The sequence below is a fragment of the Arachis ipaensis genome, chromosome B9, assembly GCF_059453495.1.
Source record: "Arachis ipaensis isolate K30076 ecotype BB chromosome B9, ASM5945349v1, whole genome shotgun sequence".
NCBI classification, from domain to species: Eukaryota; Viridiplantae; Streptophyta; class Magnoliopsida; order Fabales; family Fabaceae; genus Arachis; species Arachis ipaensis.
Window position 1 is genome coordinate 140,097,978 of NC_142444.1, and position 7,744 is coordinate 140,105,721.

The following is a 7,744-nucleotide window of genomic DNA, read 5'->3' on the forward strand; positions in this document are numbered from 1 at the left end:
TCCACTTTGAGTGCAGGGAGGTCAGAATCCAACAGCATCAGCAGTCCTTTTTCAACCTCTGAATCTGATTTCTGCTCAAGTCCCTCAATTTCAGCCAGAAAACACCTGAAATCACAGAAAAACACACAAACTCATAGTAAAGTCCAGAAATGTGAATTTAACATAAAAACTAATGAAAACATCCCTAAAAGTAACTAGATCCTACTAAAAACATACTAAAAACAATGTCAAAAAGCGTATAAATTATCCGCTCATCACAACACCAAACTTAAATTGTTGCTTGTCCCCAAGCAACTGAAAATCAAATAGGATAAAAAGAAGAGAATATACTATAAATTCCAAACTATCAATGAAACAGAGCTTCAATCATATGAGCGGGACTTATAGCTTTTTGCCTCTTGAATAGTTTTGGCATCTCACTTTATCCATTGAGGTTCAGAATGATTGGCATCTATAGGAACTTCAGATTTCGAATAGTGTTATTGACTCTCCTAGTTCAGTATGATGATTCTTGAACACAACTTCTTTATGAGTCTTGGCCGTGGCCCTAAGCACTTTGTTTTCCAGTATTACCACCGGATACATAAATGCCACAGACACATAATTGGGTGAACCTTTTCAGATTGTGACTCAGCTTTGCTAGAGTCCCCAATTAGAGGTGTCCAGGGTTCTTAAGCACACTCTTCTTTTGCTTTGGACCTTGACTTTAACCGCTCAGTCTCAAGTTTTCACTTGACACCTACACGCCACAAGCACATGGTTAGGGACAGCTTGGTTTAGCCGCTTAGACCAGGATTTTATTCCTTTAGGCCCTCCTATCCACTGATGCTCAAAGCCTTGGGATCCTTTTTATTTGCCCTTGCCTTTTGCTTTTAAGGGTTATTGGCTTTTTCTGCTTGCTTTTTCTTTTTCTTTCTACATTTTTTTTTCGCCTATTTTTTTTCTTTTTTTTCTTTTTTTCTGCAAGCTTTGTTCTTTGCTGCTTTTTCTTGCTTCAAGAATCATTTTTATGATTTTTCAGATTATCAAATAACATGTCTCCTAGTCATCATTCTTTCAAGAGCCAACATATTTAACATTCTTAAACAACAACTTCAAAAGACATATGCACTGTTCAAGCGTACATTCAGAAAACAAGAAGCATTGTCACCACATCAATATAATTAAGCTAAGTTCAAGGATAAATTCGAAACTCATGTACTTCTTGTTCTTTTGAATTAAAACATTTTTCATTTAAGAGAGGTGATGGATTCATAGGACATTTATAACTTTAAGACATAGTTACTACTACTAATGATCATGTAATGAAGACACAAACTTAGATAAGCACATAACATAGAAAACGAAAAACAGAGAAAGCAAGAACAAGGAATGAATCCACCTTAGTGATGGTGGCGTTTCCTTCTTGAGGAACCAATGATGTCCTTGAGCTCTTCTATGTCTCTTCCTTGTCTTTGTTGCTCCTCCCTTATTGCTTTTTGATCTTCTCTTATTTCATGAAGCATGATGGAGTGCTCTTGATGTTCCACCCTTAGTTGTCCCATATTGGAACTCAATTCTCCTAGGGAGGTGTTGATTTGCTCCCTATAGTTTTGTGGAGGAAAGTGCATTTGAGGCGTTTCCGGAATCTCATGGTGATGAGCTTCATACGCCTCTTGAGCTCCATGAATGGGCTCTCTTGCTTGCTCCATCTTTTTCTTAGTGATGGGCTTCTCTTCCTTAATAGGAATGTCTCCTTCTATGAAAGCTCCAGCTGAGTAACATAGATGGCAAATGAGGTGAGGGAAGGCTAACCTTGCCATAGTGGAGGACTTGTCAGCCACCTTGTAGAGTTCTTGAGGTGTAATCTCATGAACTTCCACCTCTTCTCCAATCATGATGCTATGGATCATGATGGCCCGGTCTATAGTAACTTCAGACCGGTTGCTAGTGGGAATGATTGAGCATTGAATAAACTCCAACCATCCTCTAGCTATAGGCTTGAGGTCCAATCTTCTTAGTTGAACCGGCTTGCCTTTGGAGTCAATCTTCCATTGAGCTCCTTCTACACATATGTCCATAAGGATTTGGTCCAACCTTTGATCAAAGTTGACTCTCCTTGTGTAGGGGCGTGCGTTCTCTTCCATGTATGGCAAGTTGAACGCCAACCTCACATTCTCCGGACTAAAATCTAAGTATTTCCCCCGAACCATTGTAACATAGTTCTTTGGATCCGGGTTCTTACTTTGATCATGGTTCTTGGTGATCCATGCATTGGCATAGAACTCTTGAACCATTAGGATGCCGACTTGTTGGATGGGATTTGTTAGAACTTCCCAACCTCTTCTTTGAATTTCGTGTCGGATCTCCGGATACTCATTTCTTTTGAGTTTAAAAGGGACCTCAGGGATCACCTTCTTCTTGGCCACAACATCATAGAAGTGGTCTTGATGGGCTTTGGAGATGAACCTGTCCATCTCCCATGACTCGGATGTGGAAGCTTTTGTCTTCCCTTTCCCTCTTCTAGAGGATTCTCCGGTCTTAGGTGCCATCAATGGTAATGGAAAAACAAAAAAGCTATGCTTTTACCACACCAAACTTAGAATATTGCTCGCCCTCGAGCAATAAACAAAAGAATAGAAGAAGAAGAAGAAGAAATATGGAGAGGGAGAGGGAGATGTGGTTTCGGCCAAGGAGAGTGTAGAGGGGTGTGTTGTGTGAATTTGGTGAAGAATGGAGGTCTTGATATAGGGAATGGAGGGGGGTTAAGGTTCGGCCATATGGGTGGGTTTGGGTGGGAAATTGGTTTTGAATTTTGAAGGTAGGTGGAGTTTATGAGGTAGGTTTATTGGGAAGAGTGGGTGGATGTGAGTGATGAAGGTTTAGTGGGGAAGAGAGCTTGAGGTGATTGGTGAGGGGTTTCTAGGGAAGAGTGTTTATGGGGTTGTGTGAAAGAGAGTGGTGAGAAGAAGTGAGTGGAGGTAGGTGGGGATCCTGTGGGGTCCACAGATCCTGATTGGATCCTGTGGGGTCCACAGATCCTGAGGTGTTCAAGGCATTTACATCCCTGCACCATTAGGCATGTAAAAATGCCTTTGTACCCAACTCTGGGCGTTCAGCGCCAGGTTGGTGGCCATTTTGGGCGTTCAACGCCCATTTGTGTGCCATTTCTGGTGTTGAACGCCAGAACCATGCCTGTTCTGGCGTTCAGCGCCCAGAAGCTGCCTATTTTGGGCGTTCAGCGCCAGAACCATGCTCTGTTCTGGCGCTGAACGCCAGACAGATGCTCCTCCAGGGTGTGATTTTTCTTCTGCTGTTTTTGATTCCGTTTTCAATTTTTCTATTTATTTTGTGACTCCACATGATCATGAACCTAAGAAAACATGAAAAACAATGAAAATAAAAGTTAGATAAACAATGGGTTGCCTCCCAACAAGCGCTTCTTTAATGTCAATAGCTTGACAGTGGGCTCTCATGGAGCCTTACAGATGTGCAGAGCTTTGTTGAGACTCTCCAACACCAAACTTAGAGTTTGGATATGGGAGTTCAACACCAAACTTAGAGTTTGGTTGTGGCCTCCCAACACCAAACTTAGAGTTTGACTATGGGGGCTCTGGTTGACTCTGCTTTGAGAGAAGCTTTTCAAGCTTCCTCTCCATGGTTGCAGAGGGAGATCCTTGAGTTTTGAATACAAGGGAGTTCTCATTCCATTGAAGGACTATTTCACCTCTGTCAACATCAATCACAGCTCTTGCTGTGGCCAGGAAAGGTCTTCCTAGGATGATGGATTCATCCTCTTCCTTTCCAGTATCCAGGACTATGAAATCAGTAGGTATGTAAAGGCCCTCAACCTTTACTAATACATCTTCTACTTGTCCATAAGCCTGTCTTCTTGAGCTGTCTGCCATCTCTAGTGAGATTTTAGCAGCTTGCACCCCATAGATTCCCAGTTTCTCTATTACAGAAAGGGGCATGAGGTTTATTCCTGAACCAAGGTCACACAGAGCCTTAAAGATCATGGTGCCTATGGTACAGGGTATTATGAACTTTCCAGGATCCTGTCTCTTCTGAGGCAATGTCAGTTGATCCAGATCACTTAGTTCATTGATGAACAAGGGAGGTTCAACTTCCCAAGTATCAATGCCAAATAATTTGGCATTCAGCTTCATGATTGTACCAAGAAACTTGGCAGTTTGCTCTTCAGTAACATCCTCATTCTCTTCAGAAGAGGAATACTCATCAGAGCTCATGAAGGGTATAAGGAGGTTCAATGGAATCTCTATGGTCTCTAGATGAGTCTCAGATTCCTTTGGTTCCTCAGAGGGAAGCTCCTTATTGACCACTGGACGTCCCAGGGGGTCTTCCTCCTTGGGATTCACGTCCTCTCCTCTCCTCACAGGTTCGGCCATGGCGCTTATGTCAATGGCCTTGCACTCTCCTTTTGGGTTCTCTTCTGTATTGCTTGGGAGAGTACTAGGAGGGATTTCAGTGATCCTTTTACTCAGCTGGCCCATTTGTGCTTCCAGATTTCTAATGGAAGACCTTGTTTCATTCATGAAACTTACAGTGGCCTTAGATAGATCAGAGACTAGATTTGCTAAATTAGAAGCATTTTGTTCAGAGTTCTCTGTCTGTTGCTGAGTTGATGATGGAAAAGGCTTGCTATTGCTAAACCTGTTTCTTCCACCATTATTAAAGCCTTGTTGGGGCTTTTGATCCTTCCATGAGAAATTTGGATGATTTCTCCATGTTGAGTTATAGGTGTTTCCATAAGGTTCACCTAAGTAATTTACCTCTGCTATTGCAGGGTTCTCAGGATCATAGGCTTCTTCTTCAGGAGAAGCCTCTTGAGTACTGTTGGATGCAGCTTGCATTCCATGCAGACTCTGAGAGATCATATTGACTTGCTGAGTCAATATTTTGTTCTGAGCCAATATGGCATTCAGAGTATCAACTTCAAGAACTCCCTTCTTCATAGGCGTCCCATTACTCACAGGATTCCTCTCAGAAGTGTACATGAACTGGTTATTAGCAACCATGTCAATGAGTTCTTGAGCTTCTGCAGGCGTTTTCTTTAGGTGAATGGATCCACCTGCAGAAGTGTCCAGTGACATCTTTGATAGCTCAGATAAACCATCATAGAATATATCCGGGATGGTCCATTCTGAAAGCATGTCAGAAGAACACTTTTTGGTCAACTGTTTGTATCTTTCCCAAGCTTCATAGAAGGATTCACCTTCTTTCTGTCTGAAGGTTTGAACATCAGCTCTAAGCTTGCTCAGCTTTTGAGGAGGAAAGTACTTGGCTAAGAAAGCCGTGACCAGCTTATCCCAAGAGTTCAGGCTGTCTTTGGGTTGAGAATCCAACCATAATCTAGCTCTGTCTCTTACAGCAAAAGGGAAAAGCATGAGCCTGTAGACTTCAGGATCTACTCCATTAGTCTTAACAGTATCACATATCTGCAAGAATTCAGTTAAGAACTGAAAAGGATCTTCAGATGGAAGTCCATGAAACTTGCAGTTCTGCTGCATCAGAGAAACTAATTGAGGTTTCAGCTCAAAATTGTTTGCTCCAATAGCAGGAATGGAGATGCTTCTTCCATGTAAATTGGAATTAGGTGCAGTGAAGTCACCAAGCATCTTCCTTATATTATTATTATTTTCGGCTGCCATCTCCTTTTCCTGTTCGAAAATTTCTAAAAGGTTATCTCTGGATTGTTGTATTTTAGCTTCTCTTAATTTTTTTCTTCAGAGTCCTTTCAGGTTCTGGATCTGCTTTAACAAGAATGTTCTTGTCCTTGCTCCTGCTCATATGACAAAGAAGAAGGCACAGAAAAATAATAATAATAATGGAGATCCTTTATATCACAGTATAAGGATCCCTGTGTGAGTAGAAGAAGAGGGGGAGATAAAGGATGTGATGTAAAGGAAGAAACACAACTGTACGGATGGAAGAGATGTGAGATGAGATGTTAGGATATGAATGAATAAATAGAATAGGATGGGGGAGGGATAATTTTCGAAAATTATTTTGAAAAAGAGTTAGTGATTTTTGAAAAATGGTTTTTTTTTTAAAATTGTTAGTAATTTTCGAAAATTTTTGAAATCAAAAATAAAAAATAAAAATAATTAGTTAATTAAAAAGAAATTTTTGAAAAAGAGGGAAGATATTTTCGAAAATTAGAGAGAGAGAGTTAGTTAGGTAGTTTTGAAAAAGTTAAGAAACAAACAAAAAGTTAGTTAGTTAGTTGAAACAAATTTTGAAAAGATAAGAAGTTAGGAAGTTAGACAAGATATTTTGAAAAGATTTTTTTGAAAAAGATAAGATAAGAAGATATTTTTGAAAAGATATGATAGGAATTAGTTTTTGAAAAAGATTTGATTTTTAAAATCAGAATTAATGACTTGATTCATAAGAAATCACAAGATATGATTCTAGAACTCAAAGTTTGAATCTTTCTTAACAAGCAAGTAACAAACTTCAAATTTTTGAATCAAAACATTAATTGGTGATGTTATTTTCGAAAATTTGATATAAAAATAAGAAAAAGATTTTTGAAAAATATTTTTGAAATTTTCGAAAATAACTAATAATTTTGAAAAAGATTTGATTTTTGAAAAAGATAAGATTTTCAAATTGAAAATTTGATTTGACTCATGAGAAACAATTTGATTTTAAAAATTTTTGAAAAAGTCAATCCAAATTTTCGAATTTGATGAGAGAAAAAGGGAAAGATATTTTTTTGATTTTTGAATTTTTATGATGAGAGAGAAAAACACTAAAAGGATGCAATGCATGAAATTTTTAGATCAAAACAATGAATGCATGCAAGAATGCTATGAATGTCAAGATGAACACCAAGAACACTATGAAGATCATGATGAACATCAAGAACATATTTTTGAAAAATTTTTAATGCAAAGAAAACATGCAAGACACCAAACTTAGAATTCTTTAATGCTTAGACACTAAGAATTCAAGAATGCATATGATAAACATGAAAAAACACAAAACAAAAAATCATCAAGATCAAACAAGAAGACTTACCAAGAACAACTTGAAGATCATGAAGAACACTATGAATGCATGATATTTTCGAAAAATGCAGGATGCATATGCAAGTGATACCAAACTTATGATATGACTCAAGACTCAAACAAGAAACACAAAAATATTTTTTATTTTTATGATTTTCTAAATTTTTTTGGATTTTTTTTTTCGAAAATTATTTGAAAAAGGAAAATAAGGATTCCAAAATTTTTAATATGAATTCCAGGAATCTTGCCATATTAGTCTAAAGCTTCAGTCCAGGAATTAGACATGGCTCACTAGCCAGCCAAGCTTTCAATGAAAGCTCCGGTCCAGAACACTAGACATGGCCAATGGCCAGCCAAGCTTCAGCAGGTGATCATGGATCAGCAGCAGGTGGATGAGCAACAACTAAATTGCTCTTGATAACAAATTGCAAGCCTCAGTCCAAATGAATTTAGACATGGCTTTACAGCCAGCCAGGCTTCACATGCTTCATGAAACACTAGAATTCATTCTTAAAAATTTTGAATAAATTTTTGAAAACATTTTTATTTTTTTTTTTCGAAAACAAAAGATAAATTTTTTTCTTTGAAAATATTTTTGAAAGATTTTTGAAAAGAAAACGAAAAGAAAGTTACCTAATCTGAGCAACAAGATGAACCGTCAGTTGTCCAAACTCAAACAATCCCCGGCAATGGCGCCAAAAACTTGGTGCACGAAATTGTGATGTCCA

At 38.4% G+C, this 7,744-nt stretch overlaps 1 non-coding gene across 1 annotated transcript; it reads left to right on the top strand.

The window, feature by feature from the left end:
• The first annotated feature begins 5,147 nt into the window (after window positions 1–5,147).
• On the top strand, window positions 5,148–5,255 carry LOC148546561 (small nucleolar RNA R71). Its single transcript, XR_015901342.1, has one exon. It is a non-coding gene; the product is annotated as a small nucleolar RNA R71 (small nucleolar RNA).
• The last annotated feature ends 2,489 nt before the right edge of the window (window positions 5,256–7,744 follow it).